Below are 13,297 nucleotides of genomic sequence, written 5' to 3'. Positions count from 1 at the left end.
GGATATATTATTTTCTCGCTGAATAAAAAGTTAGGCACACAGCTTTTCTATACAATAACTGGAATTGTGCACAGTCCCCCTCCACACTGCTCTGAAAATGAACTTTTGTTTTATGCAGATGTAGGCGAGTTAGAATGAACAAAAGGCACACATTTGAAGGCTGAGAACATTCAACTGAAAAGGAAAAACAGATTTTTCTCTCATTAGACAGGACACCAGATGCAAATGATTTACGGATTGTTTTGCAGTGGGCAGGTTAGAGGCAGACCAGAGGTCTTCGAACTGTCCTATCTTTGACAGTGGCTGTCCACCAGCAAGTGTTTTCTAACTGCTCCTGCCAAGGTTCCCAACGTGGCCTATCTGAAAGAATACACAGGAACAAGCCTGGTCTCCTTTCTGGTCTCCTCTGGCCCAGTATCTGTGTCCAGGACCAACTTCTTCCTATACCCAGTATTGCAATACCTTGCTCATTTTGGGGTCTGAGTAACTTGCTAGAGGATTGAGCTCAACAGAGAGCTGATGGGACTGGAAAACTGCAGCAGACCCTTGAACTTTTATGGGAGAAGAAGCATGTATAATCCTTCTCAAGAAAGCTGATGGAAAGATGCTTGGTTACCAGGAATGTGGAGGTCAGATCCCTGAGCCTGGACGCAGAGGCAACCGTGAGCCCTTCCTACCCCATCCTCCACACACGTGCTCCAAAAGTCTAAGTTCACTCTGACATCTGACAATAACTCCACTGAGAACTAGGAAGCCAGAAAAGTGTGCTGTGCTTGGCCACTGCTAGTGGTCACGGTCCAGAATGATCACACCCTCTACTCCGTCCAATATCAAGCTTTCTTCTCCACATTTCTTGATCCATCCCTTAAACACTGATGTTCCCATTGCTCTTCTGGCAATGCATGGATTCTGTTACGGGCTTTCATGATTCTAATGCAACCATTATCTATATGTCGATAAATCCAAAATCTGCTTCTCTAACCCTAAGCTCTCCCTTAAATTTCTAACTCATATGTCAACAGCAGGCAGGCCATATACACTTGAAGACCTCACAGGCACTAAAAATCCCCCAAGCATTATGTGTGTAAATAAACTCCACAATCTCTTAGTTGAAATCCTTGGGGACAAACATTTTATGGAATTTTGAGTTTCACGAATTTAGAAAAGATAATAATACACAGTATATAAATACCACCACCAGTGAGGTCTAGACCAGTATCTTATAATCAGTTTTTTTCTTCAGCAAAATGTACCACTACTCCCATTAAGCGGAATTTACAAAGGCTAAAAGTAGTCTTATGTCAGCAGAGGTTGCATTTTGTTATCAAATGAGTTTGCACCAAGTTTACTAAAAACTTCAGAGCTTTTCAGATGTTGGAATTGTGAATAAGTGATTCAACCTTATTTGTTCCATATATGATATTAAAGGGCTAATGTCCCTAATATACACAGAGCCCTTAGAAATCAATAAGTAAAACAAAGATGAAACCTAAAAGGAAACTGGATGAAGGACACAAGTAGACTGTTTAAAGACAATATTTTTTAAATGTTTGACCATACTAAGTATAAGCTGCAAAGATATGAAACCTGAAATAGTAAATTATTTTCTGTTTATCAGATAAGCAGAGACAAAAAATAAATAACTTAGCAGGGAACCTGGGTGGCTCAGTCAGTTAAGTGTCCAACTCTTGGTTTCAGCTCAGGTGATGATCTCACAGTTCATGGAATCAAGCTCCACGTCAGGCTCTGCGCTGACAGCATGCAGCCTACGTGGGATTCTCTCTCCCCTTCTCTCTGTCCCTCCCCTGCTCGTGCTTTCTCTCTCAAAATAAATAAATAAACATTAAAAAAAATAATTTAGCAAAGGTAGAGAAACAGGCACTTACATATACTATTAGTGAGCTTATATTTGTAAAAGCCTTAGAATAGTTGCCTAGCACATAGAAAGCTTTACATAAGCGCTTATTAAATAAATATTGGTAGACATTTTTATTGGTAAAAACTTTTGGGAAGACAAGTTTTCAATAATTGATATTTATTAAAATTTTAAATGTGTATATGCTGATATCCAGTACCTCCAGTTCTAAGAATTTATTCCACCAAAAGACTCAAACAAATATATTTTACATAGAAAGATGTTCATCAAATCACTGTAATCATGAAATTTGGAAACATCATTTCCCTAGGGGAAGAAGAGAATATCTTCCTGGGGCTCACATTTAGGAGTAGAAAAGCTTTTCCTAGAAGCTTCCCAGTAGACTTTTCTCTTGTCTCATTGGACATTTCTGCAGTCCATGAACATTCCCATACCAATCCACAGCAAAGAGAATGGCATTCTTCCAGGCCAGTGGTTCTCAAACTTTTTTATCTTGGGACCAACCCAGATGCTCAAAAAAATTTATCTCCCCTGGTCGCGCTCTCTCCCAAACAAAAAATTAAAAAGAAAATAGCAACAATAAACCCGTTAAATGTTAATATAAGTTAACATAGTTATATTTTCCAAAGCAAAAGCATTTTTTTAATGTTCATTTTTGAGAGAAAGACAGAGCATGAGAGGGGAGGGGCAGAGAGATAGGGACACACAGAATCTGAAGCAGACTCCAGGCTCTGAGCCGTGCACAGAGCCCGACACAGAGCCTAGACCCATGAACTGTGAGACTATGACCTGAGCCCAAAATCAAGAGCCAGATGCTTAACCGACTGAGCCAACCAGGCACCCCCAAAGCAAAAGCATTGTTAAAATAAAAATTGTAAGTATTTAAGGTGTACAACAGGATGATTTGACATACATATAAGTGGTGAAATGATTACTACAATCAAGCTAATTAATAAACTTGTCCTCTCATAGTTACCATTTGTGTGTGTGATGAGAGCACCTGAAATCTATTCTCTCAGCAAATTTCCAGTATTCAAGACAATATTATTAACTGCAATCATCATGCTGTATGTTAGATCTCTAGACTTACTTATCCTACATACCTGCAACCTTGTACCCTTTGGCCAACATCTCCCCATTTCCCTTACCTCTAGGCCCTAGAAACCACCTTTCTACTCTCTGCTTCTATGTATTTGCCTCTTTTAGAGTCAACATACAAATGAGATCATGCAGGAGTTTTTTGTTTTTTTTTTTTTTTTGTTATAGTTTGTTTTTGTTTTGTTTTGTTTTTGTTTCTTCTGTGTCTGGATTATTTCACTTGGCATAGTGTCCTCCAAGTTCATACATGTTGTCACAAGTGGCAGGATTTCCTTCTTTTTTAAGGCTGAATAATATTCCATTGTGTGTACATATCACCATTTCTTTATCAATTCATCTGTCAATAAACACTGAGGTTGTTTCCATATCTTGGCTTTTGTGAATAATGCTGCATGAACATGGGAGTGCAGGTATCTCTTTGAAATGACAATTTCATTTTGTGTGTGGGGGAGGCCGGGGGTGGGTGGGTTATACCCAGAAGAGGGATTTCTGGATCATATGGTAGTTGCTTTTAGCCATATAGTAAACATATTTGATGAGAACAGTGGCCTTGCTTTCCATCTTTGCAAAGCACCTTAATATTTGGTTTAGTATAAGACAGCTCGATTCTCATACATGCTTTTGTATTCATTCAATCTGTTGGAATCTATTAGTAGTAGTGGTTTTTTTTTAAATGTATATTTATTTTTGAGAGAGAGAGGAAGACAGAGAGGAGAGAGAGGGAGACAGAGGATCCGAAGCAGGCTCTGTTCTGACAGCAGAAAGCCTGATGTAGGGCTCCAACTCACAAATTGTGAGATCATGAGATGAACTGAAGTCAGACTCTTAACCGATTGAGTCACCCAGACGCCTCAGTAGAAGTATTTTTTAAAAATCCAGGCTCATTCAGGGGCACCTGGGTGACAGCTCAGAGCCTGGAGCCTGCCTCAAATTCTGTGTCTCCCTCTGCCCATCCCCCCACTTGCATTCTCTCTCTCTCTCTCTCTCTGTCTTTCTCTCAAAAATAAATAAACATTAAAAATAAATAAATAAGAATCCAGGCTCATTCAGATATGTAGCCGGAAATGGGAGAAACTCAACAGACCCTCGAAAAGGATCTCAGAAACCCCAGGGACTCTGGCTGCATTTTAGGAAGCTCTCCCCTGAAGGGAGGCCCACCCCTGGAGAAGGGGGTAGATCACTAGGGCCTAGGGCTGTTAGGAGAATGGGTGGATATGTAAACTAAGTCACACTGTGTTGGGAAGGAGAGAGGAGAAAATAGATTCTGTCAGGAAGAGGAGACGACAACCAGCCACGCCCCTCTACAAACTTTTCTCCAGAACACATCGAGAACAAGGTTTGGTTGTTTGTTTCTGTTTCCCAATTGTGGTTAAATACGCACAACATGCACTTTTCCATTTTAACCATTTTTAAGCATACAGGCATCAAGTACACTCCCACTGTTGTGCAACTGTCCCCACCACCCATCCACAGAACTCTTCATCTTGCAAAACTGAAACTCTGTCCCCATTAAGCAACCCTCCATTCCCCGTTTCCCCTGGCACCTGACAGCCACCACTCCACTTTTTGTCTCTAAGAGTTTCATGACTCTGAGTACCTCGTATAAGTGGAATCGCACAGCATTTGTCCATTTACACCTAACTTATGTCACTTAGCGTAATGTCCTCCAGGTTCATCCACGCTGTAACATGTGTCAGAATTTCCTTCTTTTTCAAAGCTGAAGAATATTCCATTTATGCACATATACTTAGTTTATCCATCCTGGTGATGGGCAGTTGGGTTATTTCCACCTTTCGGTTATTGTAAATAATGCTATTATGAACATGGGCCTACAAATAGGTGTTCAAGTCCCTGCTTTCAATATTTTGGGGCAGACACCCAGGAGTGGAATTGCTGGATCCTACTGTAATTCTATTTTTAAATTTTTGAGGAACAGTCATACTGTTTTCCATAGTGTCTGTACCATTTTACATTCGCACTGACAGCGCACAAGGGTCTCAATTTCTCCACATTTTCACCAATACTTGTTATATATTTATAAATTCCTAATAAGTGTGAGGTGGTCAGAGTAATCTTTTAAAAACATAAACCAGATCATGCCATTTTCCTGGTAAAACTACAATGCCTTTCAGCTATCTTGTAAAAGTGAAACTCCTTGTCATGAGTGCTGAGAAGGCCCTGTGGATCTGGCCCCATCCTCTTCTCCAACCTCCTCTCCTACACTCTCCCCTCGCTCACTATCCTCCAGCCCATGAACTTTCTGGTTTATTATTATTATTATTATTACCAATGTTTATTTATTTTTGAGAGACAGAAAGAGGCAGAGCACAAGTGGGGGAGGGGCAGAGAGAGAAGGAGACACAGAATCCGAAGCAGGCTCCAGGCTCTGAGATGTCAGCACAGAGCCCGACCCCGGGCTCGAACTCTCGGACCATGAGATCATGACCTGAGCCACAGTCAGAAGCTTAACCGACTGAACCGCCCAGATGCCCCCCTTCCTGTTTTTCAAACATGCCAAGGCGTTTCCACCTCTCAGCCTTTGCACAGCCTCTTCCCTCTGCCTGGAAACCTCTAGAAACCCCAACCCTTCCCAAGGCTGGCTCTCTCCCCCTCATTCAGGTCTGAGCTTAAATATAGGTGTTTCCTGAGTGCTGCTCCCAATCACTTGTATCAGACATTTCACAAATGTTTCTTAAGCATCTACTACATGACAGGCCCTATTCTAACTGCTGGGGGTATAGGGTGGACAAAACACTAAAATCCCTACCCTTATGAGACTTCTATTCTGGTGACTGTCTACAAGGTGCTAATCACCACTGCAATCGTCTTGTTCATTTTTTCAATGCTTATTTTATTGGCTGGTCATTTTGGCATCATTTATAAAGCAAAAGTTGGAAACAACCCAAATGCCTGGCAGTGGGAACTAGTTTAAAAATTTATCATTCATCCTTAATAATATAAAGTCATACGTCTGTTTTAAAGAATGAGTAGACCTATACGTACTGCCACGAAAAGGCAGCCACAATATACTTACATGGGACACATGGATGTACACCTTCTGAGTTCCCTCTGCACCAGCCTCCTCTCAGACCCTCAGCTTCCTCTTCACCTCAGCACGTGGTTCTACCATCTATCTGGGCCCAACACATGGGCCCAATCCCTGGGCCTGGGAGAGCAAGGCTGTATCCTCTTGCTGCCTCTACATAAACAGGCCAAACACTTGCCCAGAGTTTACCTGCTCCTGCTACTTCTGCCCTTGGATGAGACCACATGACAGGGCATGGGCTCTGACATCCTAAGTGGCCACACAAGAGGACAGGTGAGGTAACATGGAAATGTGGGAGTTAACACCCCCTGGGAGACTTTTGCCTTTACTGAGTATTTCAAAAAGCTTTTCTTCATATGGCTTACATCTCTCCACATTTATCATATTAGAAATTAAAAGTGAAAAAACATTTATTTATTAATTGATTTTAAACATCAGCAAACACTCATTGTATGCAAACATAAATAGCATATTTTATATGAAAACAAAATATATTTTCCAGAACAAAAAAATTAAGCAAGAAGAGTGGTATTGCTTTACACTTTAGCAGGTCTCTTATCAGAAAGCTCAATTCTCATATCTGCTTCTGCATTCAATCTGTTGCAGTATCTTACTTTATTATTATTCAAAAAATTTTTTTTCAATGCTTTTATTTTGAGACAGAGAGAGACAGAGCATGAGCAGGGGAGGGGCAGAGAGAGGGAGACACAGAATCCGAAGCAGGCTCCAGGCTCTGAGCTGTCGGCACAGAGCCCAATGTGGGGCTCGAACCCACAGACTGTGAGATCATGACCTGAGCCGAAGTCGGAAGCTTAACTGAAGTCGGAAGCTTAACAGGTGTCCCTGTTGCAGTATCTCATTTTGGTTTAAGTTCATGAAGATAATCTGGCTGCAGATGTGCAATTGGAAAAAGCAGACATAGCATTTTCAGATACCTGGATATTCTTCTTTGATACTGCACCAAAACTTGACAAGTATTAGTTTCTGAAAGGTTAACTGCAACATGGAATCTGAAACCATATCAATAAACTCTCTGCACTCCATTATATTAAAACACATTGTTCATTTGTACTTTGGGTGGATATTTCACCCAAGTGTAATACTGATCTTACAGACACCTGAAAGGGTCTTGGGGATTCTCAAAAGTCCATGGACCATACTTTGAGAAGTGATTTATTTATTTACTTGTTGATAGTTTGTTCTTCCCAATCCTACCCTCCAGAAAGTCAGCTTCACAGGAGCGGGAACATTGTTCATCTTCAATCCCTTGAACCTAGAACAGTACTCAATAGTCACTAGTTCAATGAATGCACCTCAGTGATTCTTTAAGAGAGGCATCCCATAAAGTTATCTTATCACCCTACAGGGATGGCTCATGGTTCTACATGACTTGAGACTACATAAATTATTTCCCCAGGATTTAAAAAATTGATGTCATAAAGATAAATTAATTTAAAACTAACTAGCTTTAAAATTCACAAATTTTGCCCTTAAGAAACAGATTGTGACTTTCAATAATAAATATTTATTGCCATAAACATTAAATAAAATACAATATAATACAATGTCAAGTACCCTTTAAGAAATATGTGGTACAAAATTCTACATATGAGGTCTATCTAACCAATGCTTTATGAAGGAATTCTTCCTTCTTTACAGGAAGTAAGCAGAAAGAAGAGTAAATGAGATTAGGCTAAAAGAATGTTGTAAGAAAAAGATGAAAACAAAATAAGAAAAAGGTACATGGCATCTTTTAAGAATATTCATAAAAGCTCTGGTATTTCCTGGAAGTTAGAAATGAAGAGTCTCAGGCCCCACCAGACCTACTGTGCAGATGATGTTTTCCAAATATAGCCGTACAATATGTTCCATTCCACATGTTGTGAAGTTGACCCTTCTCCCATCAAGTGATGGGGGCAAAGTCTCTTCCCCTTAAAAATGGGAATACCTTTTGGACTGACTCAACCAATAGATTATGGTAGAAGTGACACTAGGTGACTTCTGAGATTACATCATAAAAATGCCATGCACTTCCACCTTGCTTTCTTGGGCCACTTGGTGAAACCCAGCCACTATGCCGAAGGGAGCCACGCATACACTTGGAAGGGATACATGTGAGCTTCTGGTCAAGAGCCTCATCTAGGGTCTCATTCAACAGACAGCATCAACCACTAGACGGTGTGAGTAAATATTCAGATGATTTCAGTTCCCAGCTGTTAAGTTATCCTCAGTATCCAACTTTCCCATCTAAGCATGTATGGGGACAAGCTTTCCCTACCAGGCCCTGTTCAAATTGCAGGTTTGTGAGCAAAATAAATGAGTAATCACTTAATGGCTGTTTTAAGCCACTAATTTGGGATGATCTGCTGTCCAACAGATAACGAGAACACCCACTGAATCTGTATCTGCATCTTAACACAACCTTCAATAATTCATATGCACATTTCAAATGTGGGAAGTATTGTGCTCGCTTTGGCAGCACATATACTAAAACGTGGGAAGTATTGATTTTTTAAAAGTTTTTATTTAGACAGAAACAGAGGGAGAGAGAGAAAAGAGAGAGAATGCAATCAAGGGAGGGGCAGAGAGAGAGGGAGAGAATCTGAGTTGACAGTCTAGAGCCCAATGTGGGGCTCGAGCCCAGGCACTGTGAGATCATGACCTGAGCTGAAATCAAGAGTTGGCACTCAACCAACTGAGCCACCAGGCACCCCAAGAAGTATTGATTTAAAGTAAAATTGTGTGACATGTAATTCTCCTACTGCCTTTAACAACACTGATTGCAAATTATGAAAAACTTCATACTGAGTTAAAATTGTATTTACAGTAATTATTTCCAGAAAGCTAGATAACTGTTCTCTGTTAAACGTACTGTGTTCTCTAGGTGTTAAAACTTGTCCAGATCATGGGTCTGACTCACAGTTGGAGGGTATTTTCTCCATGAGAGATGGAGAAAACTGGCTAAATAATCGAGGCAAGTCAAAAGATTTTAGAAGCCAAGATTCCTGAAATGTTGTAAAGATGAGGACTGAGGATGTGTGACTGTCTAGCAAACTTACTCATGTCAAGGGCAGTAATCATTTTAATAGCAGGTGGCTTAAAACTTTTAAAAACAGATGGTGTCATGCTACCAAAATGAAATGCAGATGAACATATGCAGGTGTTTGCTATTGTTAAAGTATAACAACAAAACTGTAATTCATCGCATTCTCTGGGGGCAGGTTTTAAAAGCGTGTTAGCTAAAGGCCTATGGTTTCCTAAAGCAGTGTAGAGGATAGCTTTCATTCCTACTCGTGCATGTGGTTAATATCACCATGGTTAAGTTCTTTGTTCAGTGAAGTTGAACATTTCACTCATAGTGCTCTAAATTCTAAGTCAATCCAAATCACAAAGATCCATGAATAATAATCATCAGCTGTCACATGATGTCAAACAATTGGATATTTGGGAACATCTAAATTTTTAAATTCGTTTTTCCAGTTTCCAACCAGATATTTGGCATCCTGTGACCACAGCCAGGTCATTTAGCATTTCCTCCTATCCCTATCAAACTCACCTGCGTTTAGACTATTCCTGCAAAGAATAGCCCTGCAGCTGCTGTTACATTAATGTGCAGCTTGCTTTATTCCTTTTCCAGTTATAAACAATAACTCATTAGTAAGGGTTCTTGGTTGCAAACAACAGAAACACATTCTGGCTAATGTAAGCAGAAAAGGATTTATTGGAAGACTAATAGGGGCTCATGAACACACTAGGGGGAGGAGTTCCAGGCTTGGGAAAGGGCGGGGGTCAAAGAAGTCCCAGCCCCACCCACTTCCGCACCTACAGTGCTACCACCGCAGGGAGACTGTCCTCCAAAGGATCTACCATTCTTGTAGCACGGCCTCCTGGGTCAGAGTCCTCCTGGCTTCTGTAAGAGAGAGGTGGATGTGAGATGGGCAAGCTGAAATTTCCCCTTCTGCTGAGATCCCTCACTGAGGAAGAAATACTATTTCCCATAAGAAAACTGGGATGTTATAAGGAAATAGGATGATGTTGGGCATCCAAAACCCTCTATACATCTGCTATAAATAATGTGTAAGACTTGTTTACATTATGAAATAATGCATGTTCATTGTGGGAATATATAGTATTGGTTTTTTAATGTTTATTTGAGAGAGAAAGCGTGCGTGAGCAGGGGAGGGGCAGAGAGAGAGAGAGAGAGAGAGAGAGAGAGAGAAAGAGAATCCCAAGCAGGCCCCTCGGGGTCAGCCTAGAGCCCAAAGTGAGGCTCTATTTCATGAACTGTGAGATCATGACCTGAGCTGAAATCAGGAATCAGATGCTCAACCCACTGAGCCACCCAGGCGCCCCTATAGTATTTTCTTTCTATATTTTTTTTTTCTAAAATTGGAATTATATTGAATGTACTATTTATAACCAACTTTTTTCTCCCAACACATTGTGATTATTTTCCATGTCATTAAACTATTCATCTGCTTTTCAATTGGTTTTCAGTGTTGGCATAGTATTTCTTCTCTGTATGTATTTTAATCACTTAGGCAATTTTTACTTTACCTTTTACTATTGTAAATAATGCTGAGCTGAACATACACTTTTTTTTTTCTCTTTTGCTTAAGTATGTTGAAGGCTTACTATATATCAGGTAATATGCTAAGGTGCTTCGTGTGCATTTCCTCGTTTACTCCCCACAATGCCCTGTGTGGTAAATCCTATTATTATCACCATTTTCCAGATGAGGAACATGCTGCTTAGAATCTATAAAGAATGTGCCTAAAATGACACGGACACTGAGGGACACTAATTGATGTGAAGGTCACACAGCCAGCAGAAGCAGAACCAGCCTGCAAAGCTACATATAGCTCAGGCTCTGAACTTCTTAAGTTCCTTCTTATGTAGCAGTTGTTGGATAATCCACAAATAGTTCCTTAGGATAATAGATAAATCAAGAGAAGTGGCATTGAGGGAGTAAAGGCCTTTGATACATATTATGAGCTGCTCTCCTAAGAGCACCAATTTTATACAACCCCAGAAATCAATTAAAGGGCCTATTTTCCCACACTCTGGGGAAGGGCCTAGATGGAATACCTGCTAGGTATTACCTTTATTAGAGAACCTTTGTGAATCTACCTGGTAGGAAAAAAGGTACCTTGGTTTTTAAATTTTGCACGTTTTGTATTATATGATAATGCTACCTATGATTTATGATGTTTTACTATGTGTCAGTCAAATGTAAGCCCCAAGAAGGTAAAGATTATGTCTGTTTTGTTTATTGCTGTATCCCCAGCACCTAACAGAGTGCTTGGGACACAGCAGTCACGTGATAAACATTTTCAGAGTAGAATAAATAAGGGAATGTGCCAGGCATTGAGTTTAGCACTTTATGTGGGTTATCTCAATCTCATAACACTCTATGCTTTAGCTAGTATTGACACCATTAATACTTTCACTAGTATGTCTGATGCAGTAGGAACTGCCAATGCCTTGCTTTGAACCTCAGGTTCAGCTGTTCTAAAGTAGGACTGCCCATCTCCCTCGGTCTTTCCCCAAATGGATTCCTTGTACAATACATGAGCTGTATTTTAGGTCGAATCACCCTGAAATCATTCCAAACTTGGTGAAAATATGCCCATCCGCTTTCCATGAAGTAGTAATGGAAACTTAATTTTTTAGAAGTCTTTTGCTTTTTTTTATTATTTAGAAAAGGTCCATTTTTTATTATTTAAAAAAATTTTTTTAATGTTTTCTTTATATTTGACAGAGAGACAAAGCAGGAGCAGGAAGGGGCAGAGAGATGGAGACAGAATCTGAAGCAGGCTCCAGGCTTTGAGCTGTCAGCACAGAGCCTGACATGGGGTTTGAACTCACCAACCATGAGATCATGACCTGAGCTGAAGTTGTTTGCTTAACCGACTGAGCCACCCAGGAGCCCCAGAAAAGGTCCATTTTTTAATTTAGCTTTCTGATTCTGTGTTTGTGCCTTCAACACTTTCATAATGATTTTCTGCTCCTCGATCAGAAAAGCACTCTTGATCCTGTCCTGGAGACATTTAGCAACCACGGAAGCACCACAGGCCTGGAGGACATGTTTTTTTGGTTTTAGACAGTCTCATAAAAACTTTAGATCTCATTGCACAAACCCCTTGAAGTTGGCCTGGGCACATGCCACATGTGGATTTTGTGTACTGTCCCCACTCTTCTTGTTTTAAAGAGAAACAATTCTAATACCAGGGGCTCAGGGCAGCCTAGTTTTGCTAGAGGTTGTATTTGTAAAATCGCCTACAATGGTATGTCAAATGCTGGACCATTTGAATGCCTCTAGATACTATCCCTAAAAGGGAAAAAACAGAAACCTAATTTTATTTATAGAAGTTGGAAAGAACTCTCCATGTCTTAAAAACATTAGCCCTAATCCTCTGTCATCCTTTGTCATATAGTTTGCAAATACCTTCCAATATTTTTATTTGCCTTTTAGTTTTATTTACAGTATTTTTTACTTGTAAATATGTTCCCTTTTTTGTAGCAAAATCTGTCTTCCCCTTTATGTTTTCTTTCTTTGCTGTTATGCATAAAAGTCTTTTCTACTTTAAGTAGGCTAATAATCATATATGATAACCATTTCTTGATGGAATTATCTGGATATAGAATAAAAACTCTGGCTTTCCAACGCAAAATCAAGCTGGTGGTGCACAGAATCCCTCTATTTCCATGTAATGGCATGAGATTAGCTTTGAAACTGCTCCAGGGCAATCTAACCCACTCAAGGGCCTGGGATGTCAAAGTTCTCTACTCTGGAAGAGAAGATGGGAGTATCAGTTTTGTTTCCTCTCCAGATCCTACAGACTGGTTATATGCTCTCCAAAGAGCATCTATCATCACAAGCACTACTTCAGTTCCTTGGAATCAATAACTTTGGGTATGTTAAAAAAGAAACATTAGGATTTCCAAAATGGAGCCACTTGTGCTAAACCCCACATCAGCAAGCCAAGAGAGGTTAATACCTAAACTAAGTGCAGTTTCAGCCCCTCCTAGGATGTAATCTTAACCAGTCAGTCTGAAATGTCCAAATCAGCACTAGTGAGGTAATCCTAGTGACTTTGACTTTGCTTGAAACAATCCATTCTTTTCCCCCTTCTGCCTATAAAAGCCTTCCATATTGTAGAGCTCCTTGGAGGTCCTTTCTATTTGCTAAATGGGATTCATGAATCATTGAAAAAAGCCAATTAGATCTTTAAACTTACTCAGTTGATTTTTTTTAGCACTGTAGGAAATGAGAA

The 13,297-nt window shown here is 40.1% G+C and overlaps 1 pseudogene; it reads right to left on the bottom strand.

Annotated features, from left to right (window-relative positions):
• Positions 1-256: 256 nt before the first annotated feature.
• On the bottom strand, positions 257-12,328 carry LOC102972516 (annotated as a pseudogene).
• Positions 12,329-13,297: the final 969 nt, after the last annotated feature.

The sequence above is a fragment of the Panthera tigris genome, chromosome B4, assembly GCF_018350195.1.
Source record: "Panthera tigris isolate Pti1 chromosome B4, P.tigris_Pti1_mat1.1, whole genome shotgun sequence".
Lineage (NCBI taxonomy): Eukaryota > Metazoa > Chordata > Mammalia > Carnivora > Felidae > Panthera > Panthera tigris.
The sequence above is the reverse complement of the archived record's forward strand: the minus strand, read 5'-3'. Positions and strand labels throughout refer to the sequence as shown.